The sequence below is a fragment of the Nicotiana attenuata genome, unplaced genomic scaffold (assembly GCF_001879085.1).
Source record: "Nicotiana attenuata strain UT unplaced genomic scaffold, NIATTr2, whole genome shotgun sequence".
Taxonomy (NCBI): domain Eukaryota; kingdom Viridiplantae; phylum Streptophyta; class Magnoliopsida; order Solanales; family Solanaceae; genus Nicotiana; species Nicotiana attenuata.
Window position 1 is genome coordinate 33033 of NW_017672976.1, and position 11666 is coordinate 44698.

Sequence of the window (11666 nt, forward strand, 5' to 3'; positions counted from 1 at the left end):
TATGAAGACTCTTCCTGATGACGGATCCTTTGGACAATTTTCTTGAGGGAAGTTAGTCTAGAAAAATACCAAAAAGATTTTTTTATTTTTTTTTATTTTTAGGTAGTGTAGTAACTCCTCCTTGGTTTTTCTTTGGGCCACGGTTCTTTTCCAAGGGTTTAGCTTGAACCTGGTATAGGTAGTTTTTTATTTATTTTGTGGATTTCTTTGACTTTTAGGAAAAATTAAGGAAAACAGAACTCAAGGTGCAAGTACAATAAAAAAGCAGTTCAGTAATCCGGGAAAGTTTTCATCTATTTTGTATTTGTAGCATTTTGGCGACATGGCCGAGTGGTAAGGCAGAGGACTGCAAATCCTTTTTTCCCCAGTTCAAATCTGGGTGTCGCCTGATCAACAAAAAACTCGAAATCTCTTCTTTTCTTCTGTTCTTTTGATATAACCCGCCGAATGATTCCCCAGCAGAAGCAGAGAAAGCAGACTGTTGATACTTGTTTGATTCTAAACATCTGGTCTGGGGGTTTTTCTAAAAAATTGTAAATATCCTTGCATTGCATATTTAGGCTTTAAGGAAATATTCGAATGCTAGAGGGGCTATCAAGACTTCGCAATTACCTTCTACTACAAATCAAAATTTTTTATTATTAATGCATTGTATAATGACTGGACCTTGAATTAGATTGGAGAGCCCGATAGGAAATCTAAATAGTTGTGGAAGGGGGCGGAAGATACTTTATTATATACGAGGAACTCACGAAAATCTTTGAGTGCTCAAGCATCCAATCAATTGAAATGAGGGTCAACAAAAAAAGAATAGGACCTGTTATTCCTACATGTTCCATTAGTAACATTCCCTTGAGATGTTACTGCAGATTTTGCTTGTGTTTAATCTTTCCCGATTAGAAATCATATAGGAATTTCTTATAAAATGAGCGAATTTATTGGATTGGTTTATTAATAGTCTTCGTTCTTTTTGACTCTGCGCCATTGATTCCACTATTATTAGTGAGGAATAATGGAACAATTCCTTTATATTTATAGAGATAGCGGACATAATTCATATGGATATGTAGATTAGGTTTAATGGGCTACGAGCTAGAGAATCAAAAGAGAACCTATAGCGTTGACACACCTGAACACAACAGACACTAGAGTGTAACGCTTAGTCTTATTGGTTGAATTTCACTAAAGTGCCTTAATTTGTATGTTTGTCACTGACTTGAATGCTCATAATGGAGTGTCTCGATGAGTTAATCTGGAATAAGTCATGTGCCATGTGTGGTGAGGTTTTTGTGTAGTCCATGTATTGTACTTGTGTCTAGAACTTGCCCGATTTGTGAGTCGAAGCAAAATTTTAGGTGATTGAAAAATAATTTTAGGCTTTCTTTGATCTTTTTGAGCTTAATTGCTTACCACAAATAAAATGTATCCCTAGTCAACCCTTTTGAGCCTATAGACTTTTATTTGGCACCCACATTACAAGCCTCTACCCTTTTTATTCTTAATTGACATTGTTTTTATCCCTTTTCCTCTTAAAGCACTTTAATTATGAGATGAGCGCTAAAAGAAGTAAGAAGGAACTAAGAGTGGGGTGGCTTTTGAGTGGAGCCAATAAAAGGAAGAAAGGAGCACTTGTTTTTTTTAAATAATACACCACTAGCGGAAATTGGAAAAAAAAAAGATATAGAGATGAATACATTGTTGTCTTGTTCCTACTAGTGGGTATGAATTAATGTAGTGCTTAAAGAAGAGGGAGTATTTTTGGGGTGATATTGTTTGTGAAAGTGAAGTGGATTGAAGAATTTGCGCTTGAAGTTGATTATGTGGTGTGTTAAAGTGCTTAGGAGGGTTAGTCACTATTCCTAAATATATCCTACCCGTCCCTTAGCCCACATTACAACCATGAAAAAGACCTAATTGATTTTAGATCGAGTGAGCCTACATTAGTAGAGATTTACATTAAGGGCAAGCTTATGGTACCAATTACATGCATGTGACTTCTTTTGTGAGAGTGAGCGATTTTCTTTGATATATGTGAGCATGAGATTCGAATGTATGAATTGATTTTACTCTCTTTGCTGTGATTATGAGGGCATGTGATTCGTGAAGGAAAAGCAAGTCTTGACTCTGTGTAGAGTACTTTGAGGAAGTGTGAATAATTCTTGGCACTTAAGAGTCGACTTTTGAGGCTGGGATTGTTCACTACTAGGCGTAGCATATGTAAATTGTTCTGGGTGTAAGGCGTTAGGGGAAATTATTAAGTGGAACCTCCAGAGAGTATAGTTTGATTGCTCGAGGACGAGTAATGAATTAAGTGTGGGTGTTGATAATAGGCTAGATCTAGGTAATTTGGCGATTGTTTATGCTCCCGCTTGATTATGTTCCAATGTCATAATATGGTTAACATGATGAAAAATGGGCTCTAATTGTGAATTTTACACGTTGCAGGACGAGGAGCCTATGTGATGCCTTAAAGTTGAGATTGGAGCTACTTTGGAGCAAGAAATACCCCTCGGGGCTGAGTGTGCGCGAAGACTAGACAAAAAAATCGAGGAAATAAAGGCCCGGACTAGCGCGAGCAGTAGCGCGATCGCGCTAGTCCAGATGCGGGAGGCAGAATGTCAGTCAACTAGCGCGAGCAGTAGCGCATTCGCGCTAGTTCCAGTTCCGGAAAAGACTTGTCGGGGGTAAAATCGAAAGTCTGGAGGAAATTTCACTTAACCTATATAAAGTCAAGCTCGCCCAAGGATTATGTATCAAGGTTTTCATAGTTTAGTGGAAGAAAAAGAGAGGCAAGAGGCAAGGAGGAGATTCCAACATCAAGTTCTTCTTTTCTTCCTTTTGTTTTTACAATTTGAATGATATTGAATATTATTGAGATGAACAATACTATGATTGGCTAAAACCTATTGTTCTAGGGTCATGGGTGAAACATGAACGTTATTGTTGAGAGTTTAATTCAACGAAGTTGATTTTATCATAATGGGTTGTTTATTTAATTCTGTTCTCAATTATTTTGCTGAGTAGCTAACAGTGAAATACTATATACGAATCTATAGTTAAACTCGAAAGTGGGAACTCTAGATTGCATATAGAATTAAATAGAGCAAGTTCTTGAACCTGGGCATCGGGGAACGGATTTGCAATCAGGATAGACATATACCTAATTGCCTTGCTTGGTTGAAATATAGGAAGTATAAATGCATTCTTGTTAATCTTAATTCCATAGACATATAGGCATTAAGTTAATCTGAATAGGCGAGTAAGGAGTCGACAGATCCTTATGAGTATTATCAACCCTGACAATCAACAATCCAAATAAATCAATTAGTTATTTTAAACCGAGAACGCAACACGATTGTTAGCTAGCCTATGACCCTGGAATATTCTCCCCTACTGATTGTTATTCGAAATTGCTAGTTGTTTGGTTGAGTATTCTAGTTGTTTCATTAATTGATATTTTTTAGATAGTAGATTAGAGACGATTATATTTTGTGGAAAAATCTCTTGGATCGATAAGTTAATTGAGTTTGAATTAGTCAATAGTTAATCACAAGTCTTCGTGGGAACGATACTCTACTCACTACTTTATTACTTGACGATCACGTGCACTTGCGTGAGTGTTTTGATCGCAACACATCTGATACTTGTGTTTATTCCAAGATGATAGGATCGGATTTTGTTATTATATGTTTGTATGTGGATGACATATTAATCTTTAGCCCTAATGTGAATGCCATTAATGAGACTAAGAATTTTTGGTCTTCTAAATTTGAAATGAAAGATCCTGGAGAAGCAGATGTGATTTTAGGGGTTAAAATCAAAAGAAATTCTGATGGTTTCTCATTGTCTCAGTCTCATTATATTGAGAAAATGTTAAAAAGTTTCAATTGTTTTGATGTAGCACCTATGAGAACTCCTTATGATCCTAGCATACACTTGAAAAAGAATAGGGAATCTAGTATTTCTCAAATTGAGTATGCTAAGATAATTGGTAGTGTAATATTTCTCATGAATTATACACGACCGGATATTGCTTTGTAGATTGAGTAGATGTACTCACAACCCTAGTAGTGAACACTGGATTGCTCTTCATCGTTTGTTAAGGTATTTGAGAGGAATTATGGATTGGTGTTTGCATTTTAATAAATTTTCTGCTATTATAGAAGGATTTTGTAATGCAAACTGGGTTACTGACAATGATGAAGTTAGCTCTACTAGTGGCTACGTGTTTACTTTGGGTGCAGGTGCTATTTCATGGAAGTCTCTGAATTCATTGCTCTTGAGTTGGCAGGGCAAGAAGCTGAGTGGTTGAGAAACTTATTGACAGACGTGCCTTTGTAGGAAAGACATTGTGACTCACAGGTGGCAATTGGAATTGCCAAAAATAGTGTGTACAATGGAAAAAGAAGACATATCCGCATTAGGCATGGCACAGTAAAACTGTTGTTGAAACATGGTGTTATTTCCGTGGAATATGTAAGATCCGAAAGAAATTTGGTGGATCCTTTAACCAAGGGTTTGGCAAGGAGAGTTATCCTTGAAACGTCGAGAGGGATGGGGCTAAAGCCCATGGATTGAGGAAGTATGGTGGATACCCATTTGTGGTCAATAGAAGCTATACGAGACCTCAATATGCACTACATTTCCCATCCCTATGGCGTGTGATAGTGCTTTATAAGGTTGAGCTTACTTTGCTCTTAATGATTCCATAGCCTTAAGGTAGTCTATGTGTAGATAGACTTGATAGAATCACCTATGTGAGTGTAAAGGTGTGGTCGCCTTTTATGAAAGACTTGGGATGTCTTTCTAGAGCACTCATGAGACCCAAGGTATGTGCATGACCATAAAAGCACTTTGTTAGTATCGCGGAGTTTACATGAAATTAAGGATATAGTATGTGTTGTGGGGGTCTCAACTAATGTCCATTCAGTTCAAGAGTACTTCACTTTGTGGATGTTAGTTGTTGCCTCATTTCACTACGTGTCAATTCAAATCGAAAGATATTGACACTTAAGTACATGTTCCTTCTTTTGCCCAGAACTATTCTATTTTTGTCTTTGCATTAGTGGAGGATTGTTGGTATTATTTATAATGTAAAGTCAAAATTTATTTTTTTAAATTCATTTACAACCAATAGCCATGGGTCTTTTTATTTTTCAAGTGTTCTATCTATTTCCAAGTGGCTTCTTGCATGAAGCTTTAAAACAAAGTGTTGAATGACTTTGACAAATGGCTATGCAAATCTATCATGTGTCTTCATGCATGGAAGACTAGGTACACTTGTTAATATTGAAGCCTAGTGGACAAATATATTTAGACAAGTATTAAATGACTCTCCACACTTGTCATACATGCAACCTCCCTAATTGCCTATAAATAGGATGATCATTAGCCATCATTTCACTAAATTCTTAACCAATAATTTATCTTACTAATCATTATTTTCTTCCTACAATATTTTAATTTCTGTAACAGCTACAGAAAATATCTTCATCTTCTCTTCTTTCTGGGTAATTATTTTGTGCAAATTCTAAACTTTTAGCCACGAGTGCACGTGTTTGGAGGTGCTGTGGAGCCTTGGGGAGCGACCGGTCTTAAACGATTTGCACCCAATCGGGCCGAAATCGCTTTCAAGGCAGTAACTTGCCACGACACAGTATTTTTTTATAATTTGTTCTTTCCTTCTTGTTCTTAGTCAATATTATCTACTCATTTTTCTTACAAGCTTCGGATGTAATTTAAAATCTAAGTCGAAATTAAGAATATAAGGATCTTCTCTATTCTACGATAGATTTTGAGTACATTAGTTCAAAAATCAACTTAGTTTAAACATAATCTTGACTCAATGTCATTCCCTTAGAGTAAATTCGATTTTAACCTCCTACAAGTGAAGGGAGGGAGTAGTTTATACATTGATTATGCATAATTATATGTATATAATACAGAAATATATTATGCATATATTATACTTCTACCCGCTATTTTAGTTTAAGCGATTATGTAGCTATTTGGGTTAATTCTTCTAGAATACATGGGATATACATTCATTTGATTGATCACCATAAGCTTAGTTAGAGTGAAGATATACCTTTAGCTAGTCATAGCAAAGCTATATATGCTGTTTTGTAGGTCATTTGATAATATCCTATACATTTTTAGGTTGGTGAAACATACATGTCAATTTTCAACAATTAATTTATTAGTCAATCATATAATTGTAGGTATTTGTCTAGATTTTCTTACCATAATCGGTTTTCCTATCTCATGAAGGAAAGGACAACATATTTACCATAGGATTTTTCTTTTCCTAGAAGGAACATTATTCTTCCATATTTGGCTAGTCCTTTTTCTTGTAGGAAAATATTTGGAGTTCTATAAATTGAAGATTCGTCCTTCTCATTCAGTAGCATCCACAATGTAGCCATATGGGGCTTGAGAGTCGTGTTCAGGGGGAGAACTTTAGGGGACAAGTGTTAGTGTGTCACTTGTGTTTGCCTCTTCGTGAGGTTGTTCTCTCGATATTTTGTACTCTCTTTTTATATAGTGGATTGCTCATCTCCACTGTGGACGTATGTCAATTGACCGAACCACGTTAAATGCTTGTGTCTCTTGTAGTATATTTTTCTTTTATTGTGTGGTTTATCGTCGTTCAAGTGTTACTTTATTAGCTTCCCAATAACACCTGACATTTTTCGATCCTAACAATAATATCGTCCCTTTTTACGTGTCTCAGACAACTTATAACTCAAAAGATCCAGTCAAAAGGGGTAAAAACAAGAAAAGGAAAACATGGAGGACTGACTTATTAATTAATGTGATAGGGAGAGCGTTAGGTGAAAACTTTAAGATGATGGCTTTTGGAATTCCTCTCTCCTTTTTATTTTTTGGTAATTTGGTGTTAAGTGATCAGCTTATTGTACATTATATTCGTGGAGGCTAATGGTAAACAATGGATGCTTGATAGGTCAAAAACGGATAATATAATAAAATTCATTGGTAATCGTCAAATACTGCACACAAGAAGATGGTCTAACCCCTTTTCAAGCTTGACCCCTACATTTGTCGGTACTAGGGGTATATATGGACTGGATTGGTTCAATTTTTATCAAAACCAAATCAAATCAACTATATCGATTTGAATTAGTTTGGTTTGTCGAGTTTTTTGGATTTTTTTGATTACATGAATATTATTTCAATATTACTTTGTTGAAGTCTTGATAAGTTATAAATATATGTTTAGTAAAAATTAAAAAACACAAAAACATATGATCTATTAAAAAATTCTAATAGGAAAATTTTCTTAGTAACACATGATGGTTATTTTTTTAGTTATCTAACAATAATTTTTTATTGATGTACACTTTCAAAGTTAATCGAATATAATAATTAAACATAAAAATTAATATGATACCTAAATAATTTATTTAATTTTATATTATGAAAATACCATTTCAAATTCAAAAAAGATATAAGAATTTAACAGGTCTAGTATGAATATGGAAGAACAAAGAGATTGACGCATTTCAATAATACTTGATAAGAAAGTGATGACACAATCCATTATTAAAGTGAATAAAAATGGAACAACTTTATATTCTATTAAACATTACATCCTTAAGAGATTCCAAATATTTCTAGACATTTTTTTAAAGAAAATTTTATATGAAATCTTAAATGTATATATAATAATTATATATTCATATGACGGTTTGGTTTGGATTTTTTTACTCAATACCAAATCAAATCAAATCAAACCAAAGCTAATCGGACATTTTTATCAGTCTGATTTAACTTTTCAATTTGGTGCGATTTTCCGATTCGATTTGTACCCCTAGCCAGTACTAAGCTTAGCATCAATTTTCTTCAATATTCAGTTGAAAGGGAATAATTTTTACTCTTAAACTTGAAGCTTACATAAGTAATAACCACATCCAAAAACATACTTCAAAGGGACTCAAATATAAACTTGCACACCTATGCTAAAAGAGCTAGCATTGGATTCTATCTACTACACCAATTACAAAGGAAAATACAATACTTTACCATGTCTTGTTTTGTTTTCTTACGCTTATCTAGTTTAGATCTTATATAAGAAAGTGAATATGAGGCAAAACCAAAACAGATACAAATTATTCTTTCGGTCTTTCATTACTGGCATTGAAAATGACCCAACCCCCCTAAGGCTAGTCAATGCCGTGTTAAAAGACACCTCTATTAACTAAGATTCTTAAATAATTTAAAGAAATTAAAGGCCACTTTTGAGACAAAATGAGCTTTGGTATCATGAGTTGTTACAGAGGGAGGAAAAATAGAACACCATGTGATTTAATTTTATACTTACTATCATTTTCAAATCCATAATAGGAACAGAGAAATAGAGTAACCTGCAGAAAGATTTTCCACATGGATTAGGTGCGCTTAATTTTCAGTGAAAATTGTTGTTTCTTTTCTACCATTCTTTTCTTTTTAAAGGGCAGCCAGGTGAACTAAGCTCTTGCTATGCGCGGAGTCCGGGGAAGGGCCGGACCACAAAAGATCTATTGTACGCAGTCTTACCTTGCATTTCCGCAAGAGGCTGTTTCCGCGGCTTGAACTCGTGACCTCCTGGTCACGTGGCAGCAACTTTACGAGTTCGCCAAGGCTGTTTTCCTTTCTCTTTTTATTTAAATTAAAGCTTCACTATGTTGAGCTGAGGGTCTACCATTAGCTGAGGATGTATAGAAAACAGTTTCTCTACCTTCTTAAGGTAGGGATAAATAGAGGCGGAGCCACGATTTGAACCTTATGAGTTCAAGATTCTTATTCTTTTAAGTTACTAAGTTTTAAATTAATAATTTGTACAAATTCAATGGATTTTTTAAAGAAAAATATAAAATTTAAACAAAAGTTACTGGGCCGAATCCGCATCCACACTCTAACTCTGTCCCTTAGGGTCTAGGGATAAAGTCTACGGACACACTACTCTTCTCATACGTACTCCACTTGTAAAATTACACTATTTGTTGTTATTTGTTAACGTAGAGCATGCATTATGTGACAGAATAATGGGGTCATGATGGAAGGGGAAAAACAAAATTAGTATACCGAGAATTCTAGAGAAAAATTTTCTTAATCAAAATATCAATTAGTAGGTTAACATTAGTTGATGAATAATACTGAAATATAGATTGCTTTAAAAAATATAACGTTCATTATTCTTTCAAAACCAGCTGGAATATAATATACGTATAATTCCATAACTGGACCTAATTTACGTTGACCAAAAATATTAAACAAATTATTTTTGAGGATGCAGATTTTCGATGTCGTTGTATAATTTTCTTAGCATTTACTATTTTATTTCTTGAATTAAGATAACCGTCCTCTGATATCTTTTAGGAAGTTGAAATTATTCTAGAAATGGAACTAGGATATTATTTACATGAAATAGATAAATTGTTCAAAATGTTAAGACAAAATCTTATACACTCAATATAGTACTCGGTGATTTTTTAAAAATATTTCCTTTTGTTTTGATTTAAAAGAGTAAGATTCAGATCCATTAATTGTCTTATTTTGGAATCATAAAAAAAGCGTCAGGACAAGCAAAACCAAAATATGTATATACAATCCAAACATGTAGATCGTGTTTGTTTAAAAAAAAAATTCGCAATAGTACAAGAGAGTTGACGAACAACACATAATGAGACATACGTTACAGGAAGGTGAATATTATTAATAATTTAAACGATAAACCATGATCCTACATGTGAATCACCTAACGTACTTGAAATAAACTTTATTTTCTCAATTTTCAAATAAAAATTATAGAAGTTGGGCAATGAGTGGTGAAGCAGTATGTTAGCATCTTCTCCAAATATCAATATATTTCATCATATTATTGAAGGGAAAGAACCATCAACATCCTGTACATTATTACGCTTTAAATTTGAACATTTTATTTTAAAATAAATGCTGTGACAAAGGATGAAAATGTGGATTGCTCTCTAGTAAATTTAGGAACATGAAGGGAAATACTACTAGTTACTTTTAGTGATTGTACCTGGAGGTGGCAAAATGATTAAAAGAAAACAGTTATCCACCCATATTATCCATCAAAAAATGGGTTGGATAATGAACCATTTAAAAACGGGTCGAATATGGATAAAGAACCATACTATCCACTTAGAAAATGGTTAACCAAATGGATAACTAATGCGTTTAACTTTTACATTTGTAAAGGTACAAATTGGAGTTCCTCAAGTTTGGAAGACTAGGAATTCTCTCATAAGTGATCATATTTAAGAAGCGATGGATAAATGGATATCCATATTATCCGCCGGATAAACCCGTGTTTATCCGTCTCAAATACGGGTCAGGTTGGATAATTTATCCATTTTTTAAATTATCCGTTTTGACCCGCTCATATCCGACCCGACCCACCCGTTTGCCACCCCCTAATTGTACCATATATGAAGACGCTTGTGTACTTCCTCCGATCCATAATAAGTAACCTTTCGGCCTTCTTGTTTTGGTTTAAAATAAGTGTTCTCAAGGGTGGAGTTAGAGTTTCGGTAATAGATTCTGCCAAACCCAATCACTTTAATGCAAACCATATACTTCTCTTAAGAAATCCGCTGAATAGGAACAAATTCTTACTTTAGAACCTAGTAACATAAAAATTGCTAGAATCCTGAATCCGGTAACTTTAAATTCTGACTCCGTCTGTAAGTGTTCTTTTACATAATCAAGAAGGAATTAACTTTTTTTTTTCAAATTTACCCTTATTTGCATATCCCAATATGCCAAGTTAAAAATATATAAATTTTAGTTTAGAGTAATTTAGTCAAAATACTTTTTAATTATTTCTTTAATTAGGAATTAATATTTTTTTCAAGGGGTATGTCAAAAGGTCAGTGGCACCTCGGATATATAGATCCAATCTTATTATCTCTTCCTCGTAAATATTGTTCAAACGGACAACGTTGCAACAAAAGTGGCACCTAGGATGTATATATAGATCCAATCTTTTCTCTCCCTCGTCAATATTTAGTACACTTTTGTTCTCCTTAAATGTAAATAATATATTGTTTTTTAAAACTTTCTTATTCATTACTCGTTATCAATGCACGAGAATTTTTTTGAATTTAAAGTTACGTTTTTCATAAACAATGTATTAGAATATATTTTTTACAATTATTATCCTTTCCAAAAATAGAAAATATTATCAAACAAAATAAGAAACTCCATCTTTTTCCCGTATTGAAGGATTGCTTGTAAGCATTCTATGAATAATTCTCACAAATGTGTGGGGACTTTTTTTGGATTTTAAGAAACTAGTACAGTAGTTATATATTGTTAGAAATCGAACAAGAAAAAGGTAGAAAAGCCCTTTTCATTTCCTCTTTTTATCATGTTACGTATTACGTGTTTCTTTGCTGTTCGACACTCAAAAATAAAAATTAAAATAATCAATTGCCTCCACACGCAGTTGATCTCATCATTGAGAAATCACATGCAGTTCAAAAATTATCACTACATTGAAATATATAAGAAACGAAAAACCATAACAAGTCTTCCTTAGTGGAGTAGTGGTGGATCACAAAGGCATAGAACATTAATTTAATTAGATTTAAAAAAATATTGGATAATTAGTTTTTACATGAATAGGATTGATGAAATCGATT

General features: G+C 33.7%; 1 non-coding gene across 1 annotated transcript; it reads left to right on the top strand.

Moving 5' to 3' along the window:
* The first annotated feature begins 316 nt into the window (after window positions 1–316).
* On the top strand, window positions 317–388 carry TRNAC-GCA. Its single transcript has one exon. It is a non-coding gene; the product is annotated as a tRNA-Cys (tRNA).
* Window positions 389–11666: the final 11278 nt, after the last annotated feature.